Source organism: Pseudopipra pipra, chromosome 11 (assembly GCF_036250125.1).
Source record: "Pseudopipra pipra isolate bDixPip1 chromosome 11, bDixPip1.hap1, whole genome shotgun sequence".
Lineage (NCBI taxonomy): Eukaryota > Metazoa > Chordata > Aves > Passeriformes > Pipridae > Pseudopipra > Pseudopipra pipra.
In genome coordinates, this window is record NC_087559.1 from 12,541,567 (window position 1) to 12,565,437 (window position 23,871).

Below are 23,871 nucleotides of genomic sequence, written 5' to 3' on the forward strand. Positions count from 1 at the left end.
TGCACATGGCTCCTACTCACTTCCTAAACTTCCAGCCCCCCATCCCATCGGCTCTAGGATGAACCTCCAGCTAGCTGTGCTCCCAGACACACAAGGCAGGCTGATCCTCTGGCTGCATGGCTGTCCAGGTGACCCCACAGCACTTCTTGAGAGCATTTCACTCCGAGCAATGGTGTGAGGCCGGTATAAGGCGCTTTAGCTGCAGGAGCCACTGCAACAGCAACACAGCTCAACCCTTCTCAACCCTCCTCCTCACCTAGACAAAGGAGATGAAGCGTTTAAGCCGGTGAGGATCTGCTCCTGCAGGCAGTTTCTTCCACTGCCAAAACCATTCACAAAATAAACAGGCAACAAACATTCAAATTCCACAAACACCTTCCTCTCCCTTGTGTACACTGTGTGTATATATATATATACACATATGTACAATTTTTAAGAGCTGGTGAAAAGTGCCAAACTGACAGTTTAAAAGAAAAAGCACTTCCTGTTATTTACAAAGCTGGTACAATATAGGAAGCAGCAGACCAAACTTCTCCCTCTTGCACTGTCATCTCCACAATCCAGAGGGAACACCCTTGAGCATAAAGTTAATGCATATTCATATTTTTCATCTTCCCTGCTAAGGACCTAAGAATTGAACTTTTTACAGGGAGCAGAGAACTGTTATGAAGTTCCCTAATTCGGTATTATTCTTCCCATGTGAGGGTTGCAAAATTTCATTTATATGAAAACCAAGACCCTGAATCAAAAAAATGCAACCCTCCCCAAAACTCAGCCACTTCTCACCAACCCAGTTCCAACACAATACAATGTTCTAACTGCATATTCCTCACCCACAATCTTAATCCCATGCTCTGTCTGCATGGTGTGGTCTGTGCCATTTTTACGTGCCTGTGGTAGTTCAAATTAATGCACATGGTTTTAGTTATTATTTACTTACAAAACATTTCATCAGAGGATGTGTCTGATTCAGGACTCAAAAAGCCAGGCCACTAAAGGAGGACAGCACTTAATGAAGCAGCAGGAAAATGTCATGCTTTAAAGGTGTCTTGCACGGAAATAGATTCCATGCTCTATCCTCAGTCCTCCCGAGGTCAAAAATAATAATTATGAGAAGGGAGCTGGAAGAAGGAGGATAGGAACGGGGATTTTTTGAGCAGGGCAGCAGGAAAGCTCCATCAGTTTAGTCACCTGCTGGGCAGCTCTGTCCCTTGCCAGGCACTTTCTATTACTCCTGAGCAATTACATACTGATGAATGAGTCACAGAAGAAAAACACAACTGGACTTTGTTTACTGGGGTGCAAGCTCAGCTCTGCGATTTCTCAAGAGCTGCAGAGATGCAGAGCTGGCAGTTCTGCTCCACCAGCCAAGGTGTGAGGGACTGCAGGTGAAGGATCTGTGCTTTCCTGTGAAAGGCTGTGATTAATGGTAAGGGCTTTCTCCACCCCAAGTTCCTTCTACCTGATCTGCCCAGGCCCAGGAACCACAAGCAAAAACATCTGTAACTTATGGTTTAAGGTTTAATTTGTTGGCTGTGCTTCAGGCAAGCGGGGAGCACACATAAACCACGGTATGCTGACAGCGGGGCCAGTGGCAGTGCCCAGTGGGCAGGCTGCTCTCCTGCTGGGAGGGGCTGAGAGCCACGACCTGCACTCAGTGGGTTTTTGCAAGAGCCTTAGACTGGCTGTGTGTGCCTGTGTCTGGCTGCCTGAGGAAGAGGAAGGAGAGCAATCAGAAAAGACAGCAGCAACGAAGAGCTGCCTCTGAGCCAGCCACACATGCAAACTCCCATGCCCATCCTAAGAGATCTTCAGCCTCTTCAAAAACCAAAGACTATTGCCAGATCCCCTCTTGGGGGTCCTGGATGAGTCCCTCAGCTCCAGAAAGCCTGCCTTGCCCACTCAGCCATATGGAGCCCTGGAGAGAGTGTCCATGGGCTGCTAATGGAGATCCGGCTTGGGCTCCTGACAACAAAGTACCAGTTACAGCTGGACCTTCACCAGTCCTGTCTGCTGAGGCTGTAGCTCTCCAGCAGGACTCTCTTACCTAGTGATCTGCTGCCACGGCAGAATTCATGTGCTATTGTAGGATAAACCAACTTGCCAAAAAACACACAAGAAGAACAATACTTAGATAGCAAGTGCCCAAAGGTTAGGAGAGGCCAGAGGGTTTTTTCCATACAATCTTTTCTAAGTTTTTCTGGTGGGCAAGGCAGAGCCTTTAAATTCACAGGCAGGACCCCAGCTCCTGATGTGCACTGGTAACACTGGAGGTACACATCTGTGGCTGCCCTGGCACAGTGGCATCACTCACACGTGGTCTTCTGGCACTTCTGGAAAAGTGTGCTGGGAATCTGTCAGGCTAGTGGGGAGTGTGTTTGGGCAGCAGACTTTGCAGCCAGAGTCAAAACCCAAATCCACAGGTTTGGGTCAGCCCCTTGCTCCTGCCTCCTGTGTCAGTGCTGCTGTGCTCCATGAGCGACCATCTCAGCTGCCACTGAAGCCAGAAAGAGCCAGCTGTTTCCATTTCCTCTTGCATTCCTAGGCTGAAGCAGCGCCATCCCCCAGTGCCTCACCTCCTGCAGCTTTGCCAGCTCATTCTGCTCGTTCTCAGCCTCCCTTGGGCACTCCTTGGTGAACAAATCCCCCTGCTTCTTTCCCTATCCCATAGGGCCAGGCAGTAGCACAAGGGCCATTCCAGCGGGCTAGAATAATTATCTCCTTTTGTGTTATTATTATAAACAATTATGTTTATCATGGTGATGCTTAGGGCCAGACCTGTGTCCAGGATTGTGCTTTCTACTTCAGGCTTTGCCCAGAGACCCTTGGTCTTGGTTGGGGCACCCAGACCTGTGGCACTGCTCTCTGCCCTCTATGCAGTCACAATTTCATGGCTTTGCCTTCAGCAAAAGAGTCCCAACTCCCCAGTGTGCACAGTAGCATGACTCAGAGCTGAAACTCCTCCAGTGAACATTTTGGGAACTTCCCAATCTGAGTGATACTGGGCTTTGGCTGGTGTCCCGCAGTCACACACCCCACCACACCTACCCACCTGGCACTACCAAAATGTCACTGGCACTGCTCAGCACAGCACAGCAGTGCAGACTATTTAGGCAGGGAAAAGCCAGTTCAGATAGGTATATCGATCAAAGTAAGTCAGCTTGCCCTTCAGCTGCTTTAAACCTGCCACCCCCAGCCTTTGAATACCATTTTTGCTTCTGTGGCCACTTTGCACAGCCTGGTTTTGCCCAAAGATAGACCCAAAATCCTGCTCCCACTGCATTTCTGTGGGATCAGGGCCAGTCCCAGCAGACCCTTTAGGAGGTGTCTGCAGGCAAGAGAAGGTCAGAAGCTTTGGCTCGGCAGCTGCAGACACCCCTCACTGAGTCCCTCGAGCAGAGAACTGGTTACAGAAAACTTCATGTCCCCATTCAACAAACTTAATGCTTGCAAGATTTTGCATCACTAAGTCAAACAAGATAAATAAATGCTGGCAAAAATAGCAATTGAGAGGGGACTGTCTGTATTTCACACATCACAGGGCACCTTTTGTGCAGGAAGGAAAGGGCTTGTGACGCCTCACTCACCACCATCCATCTCGCTGCAGATGGGCCGACGCTGTCTGTGAGACCTGCTTCCTCACAGAAATCAAGTGTGGCTCTGGCTCATGATGGTACAGACTCACCAGCAGCTCTGTTTCCTGCCCACCAAGCCTGCAGCAACCGAATAACCACAGGCTTGGGCTGCCGATGCTCTGGCACTAATGCCCCACTGCAGGAAGCAAAGCCTCCCTCCTTTTCCCTTTCCCCTTTCAGTGTGCCCCTGTGGGCAGCCTCCCATTCCTCCCTCATTTTATCTCCTGGAGAGGAGCTTGGATATCGGTTTTCTCCTGTTCCTTCCCTTGCCTGCTGTTCCCGTTGGCTTTTCTCTGAGAAGCCAGCTACCAATCTGCCCCTTACTGTGGCCATCAGGGAGGAGATGACGCTGTAGAAGTCAGAACATACTCCCATGTACCTTTTAACTTTGCAGATGAGCATTTTCATCTCACCTTGAAGGGAAAAACTCTGCCAGGTTCTCCAAAACAAGGAGGTCCGGCCCGCCTCAGAAAAAATCCTCTTTAGTCATGGAAGAGCAAAATCCCTCTCTTTGATGGATTTGTTCCCACTGAGGAGCTGATGGTGCTCATGGCAGAGCCTGCAGTACTGCAGGGCAGGCTGGCAGTGGCTGTGAGCTCCAGGGTTATGAGCCCCCTCAGGGCCATGGCCATGCAGGGAAGCTCAGCCTCATGTGATGGGCACCATGGAGGAATGGGCTGAGCTCCTGCAGGTTCCACACTTAGTTCATGGGGGCTTTCTGAGCATATTGCTCCACTCATTAGCAGACCTGTCCCAAAAAAGCACTGTAATATGTGTCCATGGCTGTGACTTGCACCCTCCTGCCTCTTCTGCAGGCTTATCCTGGCTTACTACCCAGCTATAGTTTTCCCCACCAGCTCTCCATGGATAAAAGTGCAAACTGGAACACCCACATGAGAGTCAGGAAGGATGGGGATGATCAGTGCTGTCTCCCAGCTGGGATGAACACGCTCCATCGTGTCTCCAGGCCCGAGGGAGCCGGCAGCAGCAAGCGCTCCTGGCCCATTGCCCCTGCAGCAGCAGCACTCCAGGCAACGCCAAGTGGATGGACTGAATCAGCATTGATTGGGAATGTAATTTCTTATGAATTCTGCCCTCCCATCTATCCCTTCCCTGCAGTTTCTCATGCTGCTTCAGGAACTCTTCCTCAGGCTATTTTTAGTACCTGGTTACATCACTGCCAGCTTCTGCTGCTTTCAAACAGGCACCGGCTGAGAACATCCAGGCATCAAGGCTGCGGGGCTGTAAGGATGGGAGCTCTATCACTCAGCCAGCAGACAACCAGGCTGCACTCACCAACTGCCGGATGGAGCCTGGTTTGGGAAAGCAAACACAGGGCATCTCAATGGTGCCTGACAGGGAGGAGGAGCACCCTGCTGCGAGAGCCCCCGCTTCCCCCTGGACTGGGGGATGCTTTCCGGCAACACTGCCATTGCCTGGCTGTGCAACAGCAAGCAAGTTAATTAATCCTCCATGCTTTTCCTCTTCCCAAAGAGAGAGTTTATGCTGACCTACTTCTTACAGAGAAATTTGAAAAGGGTTTCAATGTCCATGATGAGCAAGTGGCACCAAACGTGCTAATTATGCTGGCTGTTCACAGAACCCAGAGCACTGTTGAGGCAAAACAAGAACATCACGGAGCAAGTAACAGAGAGAGCTCCTACTGCAGGGAAGTCAGTCTGGCAACTGGCTCATGCTTTTGGGCAAGAGCAATTCACGTGCTGACCAGCCATGTGGAAGGATGGCTCAGGTTCTGAGGTGGCACAAGCAGCCACGTGGCAAAGAGGAAGCTTCGCCTGGCACCTCTTTGCAAGGAGGGCACAGAGGTCCCTGCAAACCCTGAGCAGACAGCTGTGGGCAGCTAGCCTAGGGCGAGTGATACAGCCCTGGGGCAGCAAGGAAAGGCAGGGGATCTCCAGCAAGGCCTCAGCATGCTGGAGAGGCTGCAAATGCTTGGCGTGCCTCCCCAGGCATGCTGACACTGTCCCTGTGCATACCAGCACCTCTGGGGCCCTGCAAGGGCTGCCTGAGCCACCACAAGTTTTAACCTCTCTCCTCCCCACCTCTCCATCTCTGAGCCTCCCTCGTAGCCAGGGCTACAGAAACCTGTGCCAGAGCTATTAGCAGAAATGAGGAAATCAGGGAATCCAAGTTTGGCCAAGCACCCTTACCCAGAGGCATCCCCGTCTCCCCATAGCCATGCTCTGCCCTCCCCCTGCATCCCAGCTGGCCAAAATCCTTCTCCCAGAAGAATCTGACCAGAACAAGAGCTGGAGCTCTTAAGGAGGAAATTCTGAGTTAAATTCCTTTCTCCCAAGTCATTTGCAGAAGGGAACAACATGTTCTCCCAGCACAGAGATGACGTCTTGCTGGCCTCCTGCTGCTCTCCAGCTGCCTGTCACCATGGGGCCAGGGCTTTCCCTGTGAGGCAGCAGGAGGGTTTGGCTGATGGAGAAGGACTGGAGGGTGTATTATGGTGCCTCTGCTCCAGGAAGGGCTAGCAGGGGGTGCATTTTGGGTGGCATGGGATGAACACCTCACCAGAAAAGGCCTGCATCCCCCAAAGAGGAGAGGATAGAGAAGAGAGGATACATCAGAGAACTGCAAAAATCCTCTCCATCCTGGCCCTGCACAGGATAACTCCGGAGAACCACACCGTGTGCCTGAGAGCATTGTCCACTTTGTGAATTCTGGCAGCCTTGGTGCTGTGACCATTTCCTTGGGGAGCCTGTTTCAGTGCCCAACCACCCTTTGGGTGAAGAACCTTTTCCGAATATCCAGCCTAAATCTCCCCTGACACAATTCCATGCCATTCCATTGGGTCCTGTCACTGATCACCAGAGAGAAGAGATCAGTGCCTACCCCTCTGCTTTCCCTCATGAGGAAGCTGCAGACAGGGATGAAGTCCCCCATTAGTCTCCTTTTCAGTTCTCAGTGAGGGCTCAACAATCAGGATTAAGCAGAACTGAAGCCTCATCTGTTGCAAACAGCTGCAGCCACGTGAAGGCTGCAAGCCCCATCCTAACACACCCACAATTCCTCAGCAGGAATACTGAAACAGTTAAACCAGCCCAAGGAAGCTGTTAGTTTTGCATTTACATTGAGCTGCTTAAAAAGTAAACACGGCGTAAGGGCGTGCAAGCTTGCCAGCAGCTGTCACTGACCTCAAAATCAAAGATGTTGTGGCTGATCCAAAGTAGGGCAGGCTTCGCAAGCTGAGCGAGCACAGCAGCTGTGCCGGAGATGAGAGGAACGTGAGCTCTGTCTGGCATGGAGCAGGGCTGCTGCCCCCTCCCTAGGCCAATCCGTCAGCTGGGTCACAGAGCCGATGAAGTTCTCTGAAAAACATATTCCTGATGTTTTTCTCTCTCTCCCTCATCTCATGCCGCCCTGATCTGGGCAATCTGTGTAGGGATTATTAAACCAAACTGTAACTGGGCCAAGGTTAATGAAAGAGCCTGCAAAATCCTCCTGGTTTTGGTTCCCTCATTGCAAGTGGCTTGGCGCCATGCCGGTGGGGAGGCACAAGGCCTGTGGCGTGTGCACGTGCCGGGAGCCACAGGGAGCCAAACGGGGCTGGCCCTGGGTTTCCTGTCCTCACAAAGTTGACAGGAGGCTCACTTCATCCTTGCTTGTGAAGCCCACGGCACACCTCTGCTGACAACTGGCAGGGATTATTGTCATCTGTTATCACCGTCACCCCACAGGGACGTACACCCCACAATGTGCCTCAGCAAGGGCTGCAGCCCCCTCTGAGCAGCTCCAAGGTGGGAGCTACTTGCCTCAGCCCAGGCTTTCAGGGCAGAGCTTGTACCACCCTGCCATGGACAGTGCCACACAGGAAAGCCACAGCTGATCAACACTGCAGGCAGAGCACCCATGTGATGTGTGGACATCCATCCAGGAGAGTTTTCCTTACTCACCTGAAGAGTCCCAAATCCTGCATCTCTACTTGAGCCACATCACTCCTGTGGGCTGCCCTGGGGAAGATGGGAAACATGCTCAAGCTCTTCCTCTCCTTTATTTTAGGTGAACAGAGAAGTTGCTTAAAGTGTGGGTTTGTGGTTCTTTCATTTTCCTGCCTTTCTCATCATGGAGGGCTTTGGAAATGGCAAAGCAGAGACATCACAGCATGATCTCGCACATCCCTGCCCTGACGGACTCCTTATCAATGGAGCAGTTTCCAGCATCTCAACCTTGATGTTAAAACCAGTAAGTCTCTGGCCATCAGCGCAAAGCAAAACTAGAAACCATGGCACAGCAGTCATCAGGGCAATAAGGTTTCCTGCTTCCACCAGCTTGAGGCTGCCCAGATCCTGCTGCCTAAATCTGCCAGGAAACCCAGGCTCTCCGGTCCCAACCGCTTCCCTAGGGCTCTCACCAGGGTGCTTCCCTTCCAGTGCCAGCTCCTTAATAAATACTGGTTGTTCCCATCACATTTCTCTCACACTGGCTAGTGACGCCAGCCCTGCTGGCAAGTGATCAATTCCCTATTCACTGAGTCATGCAAATTCATCAAAAATCACCCCAGATCCATGGAGATGGGCTCCTCAGTGTGTCGTAAGAGGTTCAAGGCACAGCTGCAGTGGTGGCCCGTGGCCTGGAGATGCAGCCCCATGCTTGGTATGAGCCATCTGCCCTCATCCTGCATGGCAGGGCCATGAGGAGCTGCTGCAGAGCCCATACCCCATCTTTTGTCTCTTCAACATCCACCCTTCAATAAGGCACAATTATCTGTTTACTTAAGAACAAGGGTAATTAACCACCCAAATGGTGACCGAGGAATGCGAGAGTCACAATAGTCCCTATTATGGAGCAGACCCACTAAATGGAGATCATTGTTCTTCCTGGCCTTAAAAACCTGGCAGCACACCCCAGAACCTTCACCCACTGTGACTGGCACTAAAAACCCACAGGGAACTGGTATCCCTCAAGGGCAGCACTGGGAAGCAAGGCCAGCTGGGTCCACGCTCTTCGTGGCAGGACTGGAGCTGGGCAAAGCTGCCACCAGCTTGCCAACATTTCTGTACTACATAGGAATCAGTGCACAAGGTTTCCCAACCCAGAAAATCACAGCACTAATTTGAGCGCTGTAAATATTTGACTTTCATCTGCAATTTAACCTTGCCTGCCTGCAGCTGAGAGTAATTTCCCAGCAAATAGCTGACTTCACCATGCCTCGGGGTGGGAACTGCACCACCAACCCCCAAAACTCTGCAGAGACCATTACCCCAGCAAAAAGCCTTGGCACGACAGCACTCACTGTCAGGGTGAGCTCAATCCCTGCCACAATTTTCAATGTCCTTAACTTCCTGGGTGTGGATTTGCATGGAGGACAAGGAGGCTGAAGGCCCCAGTCAGTTCTGCTGACTCTGCCTGCCATCCTATCAGAGCTGCAGGCTCTGTCGGTGCCTCCATCCCACTCCCCACCTCACAGTCACGCTGGGATATTTATGTCACTGGGCCACACTTTTGAGATGCCAGTGTTGTCATTGAGCTGCATTTGGCCGACACAGCAGCCACCTGTGTTTACCCGCTCCCATCTCGTGCTGGCACGTACACGATTACAGCTTTTGGGCTGAGCCGCCCATCTGTTTATAGCAAACGCCTTTGAGCAATGTGCTGACGCCTCCCGTGAGTGTTGCTGTGCCAGGCCAGCCCACCTGGCACCTTCTCGTCAGAGATGGCTGCAGGGCGACTCTATGCACCTACACAGCAAAAAACCCTCCTATGATGGTATTCCTGCCCTCCTTGGTACACTTACAGGTCTCTGAAGCCCCATTCAGGAAATACATTGGACGCTGCTGACATGCGACTGAAGTGTGGGATGCCAAGTGGCTGCACTGCCATTGTTCCCTGGGACAGGGATCTGCCGTGCTGCCCAGCTGCTCTCAGCTACTGCAGAGCAAGGTCACAGCCTGGACGGTTTTGCTCCGCAGTCCCAGGACAGGCAGGAGTTGGGCAGTGGGGCCCTGGCAGATGGCAGTGGGATTTTGGGTCAGCACTTGGAGGACAGAAGAGATGTGGATGAGCAGCAGCAGAAAGAGATGCTGCAATGAGGTTCCGTCAGAAGCACCCTCAGAGCTATTGCTATCAAAAATAAAAGGAGGAGACAGCCCCAGACAAGCCCACCCGCCCACTCCCATTCCCAGAGACATAACGAAACGTTACACAACCGTGCCGGGAGGCTCTCTGCTCACGTCATGCCTGGGCAAGAAACGGTAAGAGCTGGGCACATGTAATCAGGAGCAAACCCTATTTATAGCACCATATAATAAGCTACATCTGAGCGAGAAGATGAAAGGGAAGATGAGTCAACAGGGTAAACAGAGCTGAACTTTCCTGCTAGCAGGGCAGTCAGTTCATGTAATGAGAGACGTTACTGGGAGAGCTCTCCCCAGCAGCATCACTTCCAGAGGATAAAGGCTGACAGCTACATCCTACTCAGCTCCCTCAGAGGCAGCCCTCGGTGCAACCCTGGGGAGAGAGGCAGGGGCTGGGCAGACCCAGCTACTGAGTTAATGGCCCTTTATCTTCATCCTGCTCATCACCTCCTGGCTTTCTCCTTCCTGGAGGTGGGGAGTAGCTGGGGTCTTCAGTACCCCCACACTGGCACTGCCTTGGCTGCCCTGTGCACCTGTGCCATCTGCAATGGTCCCATGGGATTCTCTGGGTCCCCATCCAGCCATCAAGAGCCCACACCAGGAGAGGGGGCGTCTGCCGCAAATGCAGCATAACCAAGCTCAGCTCTAGAGAAAAGCAACCCCGAGCTTGGCCTGTGAACCAGCCACATTAAGCACCAAGGGTTAACCATCAGCGAGGGTCCCCTCAGACATAGCCCTAGGGACCACCAGGTCCCCTCCCCAGCTTAGCAAGCAGTCCCTGCCCAGCCCAGTTGCTCATGCAGCCAGCGGCTCACACAATGCTATTTTTAGCCTCCTCACTCAGCCTTTCATTTTAAAGCCACCCATGGGAAACATTTCCATTTTATCATGAAAACAACTCTGCTGCAAAAATAAATTATGAGGACATCAAAGTGCTAAAATAAGGGGGGAGAAGAAAGGCCTCCTTATGCCAGGGAGCAGGGAGAGCAGAGGGGTGGCTCTGCTTCTTCCCAGCGGGATGGACACAAAGCAACCTCCTAAAGCTCTTTCAGAACAAAATAACAATGTACCAAACAAGAAAAGCAAATTAAAATGAGAGAGGAGAGCTGCAGGGTGAGGACGCATTGGCAGCAATGCAGTGAGCCCTCATGGGGCAGATGGATCTCCTCCATCCAGGCCAGGGTGGCCATGCCCAGATTTCGCCCGGTTGCATCCCAGGGTGATGCTGCACATCACCCCCACTCTGGGTCCCCAACAGCTAATGAGCACCAACCCATGGCTCCTTTCACCTCTCGAGGTCATGAGGAAGCGGCTCTATTAATGCCAGTTCTTTGCTAACCCATGGCATTGGGAATACAATGTTTCTGGGCTGTAAAAATAGTTGTGGGCATGCTGGGATCAGGGATGGGTTGTGGCCAGCACGGTCATCCTGCTCCTATGACAGCTGACAGCATGTGCCACCTCCCTCACCTGTCAAAAATGGGAACAGCCTGAGCATGGGGTGATGCCAGTCACCCCAACGTCCATCTGGTCCCTCATGCCTTGAACTGGAATGCTGGGGGATGTCCTGGAGACACTCTGTGCTCTTTCACCATCCACAAGACCCCAAGGAGCAGCTGCTGCACCACAAACAGCCATACCACACACGCCAGTCACGAGCCCCGACACTTGCCAGTGCCAAGGGCAGGGTAGGCAGCAGAGATACCCTTGCTGCCCTCGCAATAGCCTTGGGGAGCACAGCCCTTAAATGAGGGCAGGGGACAAGCCAAGAGCCTGACCTCTGTTTGACACCACTGAGGGTGAAACCCAAACCTCAATCCACAGTGTCCATTACTTAATTAATGGGTTATAACATGCTTGAGGAAATAAACCTTTCCCAGCCCAGTGGTGAGGGCTCTTGCAGGGAGGAGGAGGCAACTGCCCATGTCCCCACACCAGTATTCTCTTGTGCACGTAACTGGGCAGGAGCAAGTGCTGGGTTCGCCTGTGCTTGTTTCAGCAATTCAAAGCCTTCAGCCCCTGCAGAAACTCCACAGGGAGAAATCCCTAGAGGAGCAAGACCCACTGCCTGGGCTCCCAGGGCAGCTGCCACCACCCTCGCGGCACCCAGGGCACAGCAGGGAGGGGGACAGACAAAATTGGATGTCAGCTGCCAATGTTCTGGGGAGAAGCCACAGAGAAGTCACCCCCCCAGGCTGGTGACGCACAGAGCAAAACCCAAAGCCTCTGTCCCAGCACACGCACGGCTCCTCCCGGCATGGGGTCCTGCACACCCCGAGCTCAGCAGGCTGCAGGGACCGTTTAATTGTGGTTTATGAGACGTCCCACTGTGCTGATGCCGTGGGAGGAAACAGTGTCCCACACAGGGGCGTGACCCTGATGGATGTGCCGTCACCTCCCTGCAGTACAGCTCAGTGGGGACCAGGCTGTGCTTGCTTCTCTCTGGACGACTTGAGTCAAACACTTAATGATTTTCCAAGAAAAAGCTGCACTGATGCTCCCTCTCCACAGCCATCTGATGCTGGAGCCAGCCAATGGCTTCCCAAAGGAACTCACCGGCTCCAGGGTCCTCTGTCCTGGGCAGCCTAGGCAGGGCTGCACCTCTTATTTTTGAAAAGTGTTGTGAATTTACCTGGATGGGAAGGGAACACTGCATTACCCTGGCTTGCTTGCTCCCTCCCTCCCTCTTTCCTTCCATGCATTAGGGCTGGCACCCCTCAACTCCCTGCTCCTGTTAGCAATTAGCTGTTCTTGGTGGAAGGTCTCTCCTCAGCCCAGTTTTTCTGAGAAATACCCTTAGGGAGAAAATCCCCACGTGTTATCATTAACAATGACATCAGCCTATATTCACCCCAGAGGAGTGAGTTGGGGTGACACAGGCATGGGCAACCTGGACGTATGTGGTTCAGCCTTGTAAAATGTCTCAGTCTACAGTGAGATGGGTGAGGCAACGCTGCAGCTTGGCCGGGATGCCTGCACGGCTCTCCTGGAGCCCTCCCCTTCAGGACCATGCCAAAGAGAAACTGCCTTTGTTTTACTCTCCTTGCACTAAACAGACTTGCTATCCGGTTATTTTAAGAAGTTGGCACGGACAGATGTACATGGGCTTTCTTTGGAGTACTGACTTGTGCTGGCCACCCTGAGAGCCAGCCAGCCCTGTCATTAGCAGAGGTGCAGATCTGGGGGCTGTGGGTGCTTCTGTTTGCTTTGGGTTTTGCACATGTTCCTGTATTCCTTGGTATCTGCTCCTGCAGCTCCAGCTGGACACTTACCAGGGCACAGCTCAACCAGCTACCCCTGAGGTTCTGGTCTCCCTGGTGCCACATTCCCCTTTGCTCCAGTTACAGGTAAATTCCGACTATGCTGGCTAAAAATACTGACAAGCAATTAATCCCTCTCTGCGAGGTGGGACATTCCCCCCTCTGCAGAGAGTAGGTGAGGAGGTGAAGCCATACCATGCCAACATAACAAAATCCCGAGCAAGTGAGAAGGTGACTGTCGAGGCAGCACATTTCTGCCGGTAACCACAGGGCTGAAGTTCACTCCTTCTCAGAAACACATCTGCTGTAGTTCAAAGCCCTTCCACCAGCTGGACCCCTGTCCCTGCACAGCCAAGGCTCAGCTCCACCATTAACTCAGAAAACGTGGGAGGAAAACAATTTCTAGTGCTGCTGACACAGAGTTTCTGTGGCCCTTGGCGTTGGTACCCTGGTGCCCCACTATGGAAGGTTATTTTGTCCTGCCAATAGCCCTGTTATCAAGTGCTGACCCCACAGGCAACTTTTTAGTTGCTTTTGGCCACAGGAAAGCTGCATGGGGGGGGAGCTGGGCAAGATCGAGCACCATTCCTAATGGAGAATGTTCCAGCAGCTGCCCAGAAGCAGCCCCAGAAAACCTGCTGGCCGGTCCCTCATCCCTGTCCTGCCCCAGCAGACAGGACAGGGTCCCATCCTCTTCAACATGCCGCAGGGGCTTCCTGTTTTGCAGCACTGGGGAGCCCTTCAGCTCCTGCTGGGGTTGACACTGGGGGTGTTTCCCAGGTGCCCCTCAGAGCATATAGAAACCCGCTGGAACAGGTTGCAGACCAGGACAGCCCGTGCTGTTCCCTCGGCAGGTACGGATGTCTCACACCCTCCTCCCCGCTGCCCAAACAAACACATTGCCGCGCTCATTAAAGCAGCTGGTTTTCACATCCGGCTCCCTGTGGTCACACCTCCACGGGCAGTGCCAGCAGCGCGGTGACTCACCGGAGGCCTTTCAGTAGCCGTACAGTGAGGCTCAGCATCAGTCGGAGGTGGCACTTTCTGCCACTTCACCCGGCAGCACGGGGAGCTGGAGGTACCTCCGCTGCAGCTCAGCTGCCTGCTCTGCACTGTGCAGTGGCACCCCCCGGCTCGGGTCTTCCCTGCCTGCACGGACATGCAGAGGAGCTGCAGCAGAAACACAGTTGAAGGGGACGTCCTGCAGCAGCAGCAGGACCTGCACCCCTCCCCTCAGCATGTACAATGCCAGGCAGGGGTGCCACCACCGCACGCCCTCCCACAGTCTTTGCAAGGGGGTCCCCAGGGTGTGCTGACCCCCAAGTTACCGCTACCAAGGATGGTGACATGTTACCAGTACCAGCAACCATGCTGGGGACACCAGCAGCCATTTAGGGTAGCATGAGAGTGGGGGTGATGGGAGGTGACACTTCCCCTCCTCCAGTCCTGGCCACATACATCAGTTCCTGGGGGGTATGTGGCCTCATGGCCCATTTGGGTCCCCAGCTTCAGTCCCACACAGAGCAGGCAGACATATACCCATATAAACCCGCTGTATAGAACACAAGCAGATCCCCCCCATGCAAGCACTCCAGCCCTGCCCACCCAGGACGCGGGCTGGCCCCGGCTGCTGGCGCAGGGCTCAGCACGGAGTGAGGTTATCCTTTATTGCACAATGCTGGAACACAGCGGGTTACCTCCCTCCTGCCACCCTGGACTTCACCCCTCCCTCCCAGCCCTTCCCCAGCTCCTCCAGCTACAGCTGCTGGCGTCCTCGGCTCTATTTTAGCACACGAGCCCGGTTGTTTCCCTGTCAGAGGTTCATGTTTTTATTTAACTCCCTTTCAGCTTCCCAAATTAGCACGGACAGGCTCCTGCACTGTTTGCCTTGGAAGAAGATGCATTGCCACAAATTATTTTTGATTTAAGTAAACAGAACCTCTCCTCTCCTTTTTTACTTCACTTCTCTTTGATGTCAGTGGCTAATTTCAGTGCCCAGAGAAGCGAGAGCAAGGGCACTGGCCAGGACCCAACACGAGGCACCGGGGACACCGTGGGCTCCCTGCCCTGCCACTGCTGCAAAGCCAGCAGAGCCCCAGCCATGCTGCAAAGGGCCACTTGTGCCCCTAAGCCCCAAAACAGCCCCAAGCTGTAGACTCACCCCAACAGCAGCACCTAGAGCTCCGTTTTCCAACCCTGCTGGCCAGACACATGGCAGCTGGTGCAGTGTCAGGCTGCTCTGTCCCTCCTGCCCTGCTCCTGCATGTGCCTACTGGTGCCAGGACAAGGGCCAGGCTCCCCACTGGCATGCTGCAGATCACTGCATCATTTCTCCCACCCAGCGTGCCACTGCATGGGTTTCCCAGTCTGGAGCAGCTGGGGAGAGAGACAGGTGGGTGGACATGAGGCTGGGGTTGCCACAGGGCATCATCCAGCCAGGCCAGAGGACACCACGCTTTGCAGCTGGTGTGAAATGTTCCAGCTTGACATCATTGCCTGGTGGTGGGGATGAGGACAGGTGGACATGCTGCGAGGGGGCAGCAGCCCATTCCCAGCAGATATATGCAGATACTGGGATTTGTCCCAGTCTGGCAGTTCCAAGTGGCTGAGCCAAGAAATTAGCCAGTGCAATTCCCAGCTGGTTTCTCACCCTCCTCACTGACACATCCAGCCCTATCCCTCTCCCCTCAGACAAACAGTTTCTTTTGCTGCCTCCCTCCCAAAGCTCCTCTGCATTTGCAGCTGGGAGGAGGCACAACTCCCTGGAGATGGGGAAGGTTGGCAAAGAGGAGCAGCCAAATCTGGAGTGTAGGTTTTAAATTTGAGGGTGCTGGGAGCCTTGGTCATTGTAGGACACCACAGGGGCTGCAGCAAGCCCTGGGTGGCACAGCACAGCATGTCCCTGTGGGTGAGACCACGGGCAGCATGAGGCCAGGTAGGACTCCACAGTGGCCCCTCAGGGCAGGGTCCTGCAGTTGTAACGGTGTTGAGAGATTTTTGAGTAACACATCGGGCAAGGTCCCATGTCAGAGAAGATGCATGGGGTGATGTTTATCCAGCACTCAGACTATTTTTGGGACCTGTTTTGCAACAGGACAGAGCCTCCTCACCCATTGGCATGCAGGTACCTTGGGGGCACAGCCCCTCCCAGCACAGCAAGTGCCTTGGCCCCATGGTGGGGGCAAAGCAGCAGCTTTGCAGCCTGGTGCAGAGGCCCCCCTGCATCAGGGCCAGCCCCCACAGGGGACAGTGACCCCACTGTGCCCCATCCCCTGCAACCCACCTAGACATACTCATGGCTATTTATAGCTGGGGCTGAGGTTGATTTGGATCAAGTGGAAGATAACAAGGTTATTTTTAGGTTTATCTCAGCCTATGAAGGGAAATAGGCTTTGCTGGCTCAGACAGTCGCTGCCCAACCTGTCGAGGCACGGCCAGGCTCTGGGATGAGTGGGGTTGAAGGAGGGACACACTTTGAATGCAGCAAGGGATCAAGGGCACAGAGGATGCAGTAGAAGAGGCCTTCACACACTGGTCCCCATTGTGCCACCCTGCCTGCCACCTTCATCGAGGGAGCAGCAGCACAAGGAGCCCTTGGCTCCAGAATGTCAGGACTCAAAAAAAACGGAGTCCACTGTGTCTGTGCCCCTCGAGCCCCTCCATCCCTCCTGACATGGTGGGCAGGTACCCACAGGGATCCTGTCCCTCCCATCACAGCCGTGCCCTCCCCAGGACGGGATGCTGGCGCCGCGCATAATTCTGTGGGAAGGCGGTTTCAGACCAAGAGCTCCAGCTTGGCAACATCCGACTGCCAAAACAGTTCCTTTAATTACAAAGCCCCGACGCTGGGCTGAACAGCATCTAAAAATATCAAAAATACTAACTCACCCCGTAATGAGGCATTTAGCAGAGGAAGCCACCACAAAAACCAAACCAACAGCACTGGAAGGATTTTCCCATTGGGAAAGCTCATGGAGCTGCCATATTCTCCTGCAAAATGCTCCAGTGAAACAACAGCTTTGGAGGGAGGGGAGACAGCTTCCCCATAGCTGCATATCCCCTTCACTTCAGCTCCCTGCATGAACCCTTGGGGTCCTGGTAGGACAAAGCCTGGAGGAAGTGGGATGATGCCCCAGGTTAGGTCAGACTCACCCCACAGGGTTCCAGTGCCTGTAATGCCATAATATCTTATATTTTCTTTTAGATTTTATATTTCCTTTCTGATTATGCAGAGGTAATGATGGGTTTGACCACACCTAAAATGATTTCAGCAACAACTGCCTTAACTTGTCCCATACACTGCCAACCCCAGGTTGAGACTAGGTAAAGCAGCAAGCAGTTGCAAATAAAGTTTCAAAAAGGGAATTTCTGGGCAATTTGAACACTGCACATTGCCAGTCAGTCCAGCCTATGACAGCAGGATTGCCTCACCAGTGCTTGGAGAGGTTTAATGGTCAAAATTTGGTCACGCTGAAGGCAGTGCTGGCAGGCCTGTGGTGGGATGGGTGTCTAGCACCAGCTCTTGGGTGCCCTCAGCTCTGGCATGGGACCCAGAATTACTCTGGGGAAGATTCCTGAAGGATGTGGGAATCGTTAAGAACGGGAGGTAGTGCAGAGCCTGGAAATGGGTAACCAGCTCCTGCTGGTGACAAAAGATGAAGGAGTCATTCCAGCTGCAGTAATGGTCCTGGGAGACTGACTCCCACCTCTGATGACTAAATCTTACACAAACTATTCCTGATTTTCCCAAAAGAGCTATGAGAGCCTCATAGCTCCTGGTATCCAGGAGGGCAACAGGGAGGCCCTGCTCTCACCACCCACCAACTTTGGCCCTCCACAAAGGGAAGGGGACAGGACACTAGCCATGTCCTCGGCACAGAGAGAGGTGTGACTATAATGGGAACAAGCTTTGACCACAAACATGCTGCATAAGAGTGCTGGCATCACATCCCATCCCTGTGGTCTGGGACTCAAGGGCACGTCTCAGGAGAGCTCCTGGTTGTGGTTCAGTTTTTGATTTACGTCAGCTCTTATCAAGAAAGCTTTCTGTGTTCTTTATAACAGGAAAAACACAGCTAAGACTGTACAAAGGTTTCTGCCACTCTTTCAGTCCCTCCCAGCACCACTGTCAAGAGGCTGGCACTTCCCAGTGGCCCACTCACACTCATCTCCCTAAGGGTTTACCCTGCCCAGAGCAGGGGTTGTGTTCCCATTCCAGGAATTGGCTGATGTCACTGAAGTGGCTTTGCTCCCTTTCCTGGAGATCCCTCAGTTACTTGAAGAAATGCAAATGACTCCAGCTGAACCCACTGGCACAGCCAACAACCTTCCTGATTGTAGGAGCAACTCCCAACCCCGATGCTGACACACAGTTTCAAATACACGGTCCTGCCTGTGCAGCTCCAAGCGAGCAGGAAGGTGCTGCCTGGGCACACCTCCTGCCAGCCCTCAGTGGCCTTTCGCACACCAGCCTCCCTCGGTCAGCAGGGCAAGATATCATCCTCCCTCCTCCCGTGCCTGGCACAGGACTGCACTTGGGAGATCTGAAGCTGACCCCAATCTGATCTTTGGCAGGCACCTCGCTCACTCAATTAAAGGCAAACCCGCAGAGAGCAGTGTCCCAGGGCGGTGAAGTCAAGTGACAAGCGTTTGGTTTGTGGTGCACAAGGGCACGGTCACCTCGCTCCTGGGGGCCTTGGGGTTGAGCTAAACAACAGCCTGAAAAAGCCAAGGAACTTTTTGTGGGCAGCTGCTCACTGCCTCATCTGATCCACCATTCCCAAACCAACCCTGGACACCTCTCAGGAGCTGGCTGCCTTTCACTGATGGACCACTGGCATGGTGGGAAGGGCTGGAGGCAGTGGGAGGAGAGCACTCCTTCCCCACAGCACCCATCCAAAAGTGAGAGGCCAAGGGGAGCACCTGCCCCGTCTCACAGCCCCCCACTGCCAGCCATGCAGAGGTCACTCTCTGCAGCACATGTGCCAGTGGCACCATGGGCATGAGGGCTTCATCCCTCAGGGGCCAGGACACCAGTGGACACCAGGCTCCTGCCGGCATTAGCAGCCTCTCCCAGGGTTATTTTTCCAAACACTGCCCATGCCCTGATGCCCCCTGAACCACAGATGGCATGTCAGCTGCACACCTTTTGCTCTGGCCCCTGCCCTGGGTTTTGCAACTTTTCCCTGCCTTTTCCCCCCATGCATTACAGGCGGCTTCACCTTGGGAAGTTTGATGCTCACACCCTGGATCCCTGTGCCTACTCTGGGAACCATAACCAGAAACACAGCAAGGTCAAGGGGTATGCACAGCCAAAATGCCAAATGCCTGAAATCCAGTAAATATGGGTCTTGCTAGAAAGATGCTGGTTAGAGTACACAGCACTGTGCCTTATTCCTTGGTCCCATCTGCACCCCAGGATCAACGAGGAGAGGACCAAACCAGAAATGGGGAGTGGGGAAGTGGCAAAGTGGCAAGTTTCAGAGCAGAGAGGAGCTCAAATCTCAGCCCTGCCCTGCCAAGAGCCTGAAGCCCCATGGGCAGAGCTCACCTGTGGCTCTGCACACAAGTGGGATGAGCTCAGCCATCCCTTGCCCCTGGCACAGAGTGTGGAGTGGGAGGTGTTGGTACCTGAAGCCCAGGCCCCACCACGTGGGTTGGATGAGCGGGCTCATACCCAGGCTGAACTATTACATAGGGGCAGAAACACGTGTGGGCTGCCACGCAAAACTGTAAATAATGTTTGTGCCAGAACTCAGCTCCAGAGTCAGCAGGACTGGGGAGTCTTGCCCAGGGCTGGGCAGGTGAGGGCAGCTGGGATGGGCACGGAGAGCCTCAGGAGCAGCACATGGCACTTCAGGGTAGACTAGGCAAGGTTCATGCCCCCTCTCAGCCTGTAGTATTTAAATCCCTTGGTTGTGAAATCAAGACCTGACACAAGCAAATAAATATTATCTGAAAACACAAAAGCCTTGACAAATCTCCCAAAAATTCTCTACATGGGCTGCACAACAGTTGCACAACAGGAAGAGGCTGTTGATCCCATTTCTGTATGCCAGCACAGCACCGGCCTCCACCCAGAGCTGCCTGCTCAGGCTCCAAATGCAGCTAAACCCAAAGTCAGGCACTGACACAGAGAATAGTGGCAGGTAACCCATGGCCAGATGCATCTCCCAGTAACTGAATCCAGGTCAGTAGCTCTCAAGCACTGCCAGGAGATTTGCAGGAGCCCTGCTGGCCACAGTGCTCTGGTTGCTCAAATGGGAACTGCTGGCAGGGGAGCAGGTGCTGAAGAGAGATGCAGAGAGGAGAGGAGAATGCTGCACAGGCTCTCCTGAGCTGTGTGGGATGGGAGGCCTGACATCATTTCTCCAGGGCTAAAAGGGGTAGATGCATCACCCCCGTCTCCTCCAGCCCACAGGGAAAGGGATGCACAAACTGATTTCACTCCCAGCAGTGGTGCTCTGGCCCAGCATCACCTATTTTTTCCTTTCACATCCCTCACATCATCCCCCTCTGAGCCAGAGCCCAGAAAAAGCCTTCAAGAGCTGCTGACACAGGGAGGTTTTCTTGCAAGCCAAATCCAGTAACCTGAAAACAAGTTAATTATTTAACTCCTTTCAGGGATGACTTGCTCTTAAACTTCAAAGTCTGGGCATCTTATGGAAGGAGTGAATTTGACCCTGAGAGCACCCAGCTCCAAGCATAGGAATGCTGGGCTTTGCCCTTGGATGGGTGACACATGGGTTCGGCACATATGGAGGGTATAACTCCCACAGAGAGACCAGACCCTGCCTAGACATCAGCCCAAAGCAAGGGGCAGAATTTGCGGTTTGGAGCTGCGGGCGAAGCTGATTCCCCCAGGCTGCTGCAGCAGCTCCCCATCCTGGTCCCTTGCTGCCACCTGGTGCCACCTCGCTACAAGTGCTAGCAAAATGGGGTGTTGAAATTTGGGATGCCATGGGTGTCGTGGCTGGGGACTGCATGGGCACAGAAGCGCCCATGAGGTCCTCATCCACAACATCTGTGATCCCAAACAGCCTCACTTGTCCTCCAGCCTTCACCTGGATCTGCAAACAGGCCAGTGACCTCTCTCCTGCCTACACGGTCAAATGCAGGACTCCAAATATTTCACAACCACCTGGACACCACTAAGGGTTATTTATGCTAAGGGTTATTTATGCTAAGGCAAATATGTTCCAGGTATTGGATCTGGAGGTGGTCCCCACAGCATCCCAGAACTGCTTGGGAACGGAAATGCAAAGCACCTAGAAACTGTCGGAGTGGTCAATAACAATAATTACTCTTGTTACTCCAAGTCAATTTTCTTTTGCAATAGGGCAACAGGCCCCAGTGACAAAAAGAGCAATAAAAACTCTATTTCTTTAGTAGGGTTTTTGCTAAGCAAAACTCTGTCATTCCCACTGGAAAAATAAAGAAACTCAAGATTAACTCAACCCTGCAAGGTGGCTGCAAAATATGCAGCAAAATTCTTCTCACTAGTTACCAGTGATTCCCTGTGGAAGTGGAAGGAGGCACACTGTTTTCGCCAGCTCCATCAGTGCCTCAGTAATTGAGCTGGAGGCCAGGGTGCTTAATGAACACACAGCTGATATCACTCCAAGGGGATGTGCCCAGAGGCTGGGGTAGGATACAGATGATCTTGGCAAACAGACCAAAAAAGTGTGGGCAAAGAAAGGAAGATGTGGTTCTGGAAAGACTTATGCAGTATCCTGCTTCCAGGTATGAATAACCAGTGTTCAAAGGCAGGCTGGAGATCAAGGTTCCAGGAAAGGGTGAATCACAGGCTGAGCCACGTCATTTGGGGGGTGGGGGGTGGGGGGTGAGGGGATGTTATTGTTACTATTTATTTATTTTAAACCAAGCTGACTGGGGGTGTTTGCTCTTAAAACACTCATGAAGCCAGAAAAGTCTAAGCTCAGAGCTTGTACCCTCCAGGTACAGGAGCAGCTGGCAGAGCCTGCAGGATTCTACTCTGGATGCAGAAAGTCTGCGAACACGCAAGAGGGAGCTGCAGGGAGCTGTGAAGAGGCTCCCAGCATCCGATGGGAACAGGAGAAGTAATAAGCTTGAATTTCAGCAGAGTTTCAGGCTACTCGTTAGGATGCCCTCTGAGCGCATGTCCAAGACCAGTGGGGACATTCAGAACTCATGCAGGAGATGATCCAGGGATGACCTGGATGGCCTCTCAAGGTTTCTGCCAGCCCTGCATTACTACTATCACATGAAATGGCTGTGGAGCACCATAGGCTGCTCCTTCAGGACACAGACTAACCTGCTTCTTGAGCTCCCCCGGCTTTCCCAATGCTTGGGTGGCAAAGGCAGAGGCCATGGCAGACCTCAGTGATGCCTCCCCTGTAGCTGCACGTGCCTGTGCCTTCAGAGGACCCTGCGTTACCCACCCAGGAATGCAGGACACCTGCACAGAGGTGGTCCAGAGCCTGGGCCAAGGGAATGCTCTGCAAACCCAAGGGGAAGCACAAATCCCAGTTCTGTTACTGGAAACCTGCCCTCTCACCCAATGCTCCCGTCCAGCTTTTCCTGGAACGCAAGAAAGCAAATAAAATCAACAGAGCCGCACCCCAGGGCTGTGCGTGGGTCCTGCTCTCTAGAGCGAAACAGGTTTCTGGGAAAGAGTGGGGTTCAGAGAGGGGTGTGAGGGCACTGTCTGCTGAGCACCTGGCTTCAGGCAACAGCCAGAGCCCTTGTCAGACCACCCTGCTCACAGCTATTTGCTGGGCTTAAAAAAGTTGATGAAAAAGGCCTTTGTCAGAAAGGTCTCTTCAGCCTGTCAGCTGAAATAAACCACCAAGTGAAATTTTGTTTCAGCCAAAAAGCACACCTCAAGTACCCAGGAACAGCTGCCCCCAGCTCTGTCCCACCACAGACCTGGAAGCTCAGCAGCAAGAGAGCTTGCTCAGAGGCATTTTTAGATTTATTTCAGGCCAGCCCTGTTGTGTTTTGCAGTCTCTTTTCAGGATACAGCAAAATAGCCTTAGCAAGACTCACAACAACCAAGGAACCTGTCGGCTGAAGACAAAGTTTCCCTTTCTGTAAGAAGGGAAAATCGAGGTTTGCTCTGCATGTGTGGAGCTGTGGTCAGAGGCAGCAGACAGGCAGCGCTGTCGGGCAGGGAATGGCAGGGAGAAGCCACCGAGCACTAGTAGCTCAGCGAGTATTTAATGAATAATCCCAAACCACCCCCAAGTTTCCTGTTCGGAAAAGGGCCTCCCAGAAGGAAAAACAACCAAAACCCGTCCCCCCACCAGATCCTGTATGTTTTTCTTGCATTTGCTGCAAGTCTCAGCTGGAGGGTCCTGGCAGGACACCCTCGTCACAACACAAGGCAGCCACAGGCATCACAGAGAATATGTGCCTCCACCACTGCAGGGACATGGGTGGGGGAATGTGGTGCCCCCCCCCCCAGTGGGTGAGAGGGACCATGCTCCAGGGCACTCCTATCCCGGCTTCCACAGGAAAAATAGTGTGTCCAAGAGGATTGTGAAACGCATTGAGTCAAGGGAAGGCTCAGCTGGTTGATGAGCTGCCAGGGTGGGGGACACCCACGGCAGCACCCAAACCATTGTACCAGACACCCTGAGAATCACTCTGCCTGTCAGAGGATGCTCTGTGCAGGGCTGTGCTGGTGAAACCCTCCCACAAGGCAGCAAATGCTGTTATTCTCCTTTGCTGGGAAAAAAAAAAAGGAAAACGATGCTTCTCCACTGCAAACAGGCATGTGTCTATAACTGTGTGGAGCAGGACCCAGCCCAGGTTTCCCTGAATGTCCATGTTTCAAGGACACCACATTTTCCCCTTTGGCAGCAGCTGGGCACACACCAAGTATCACCC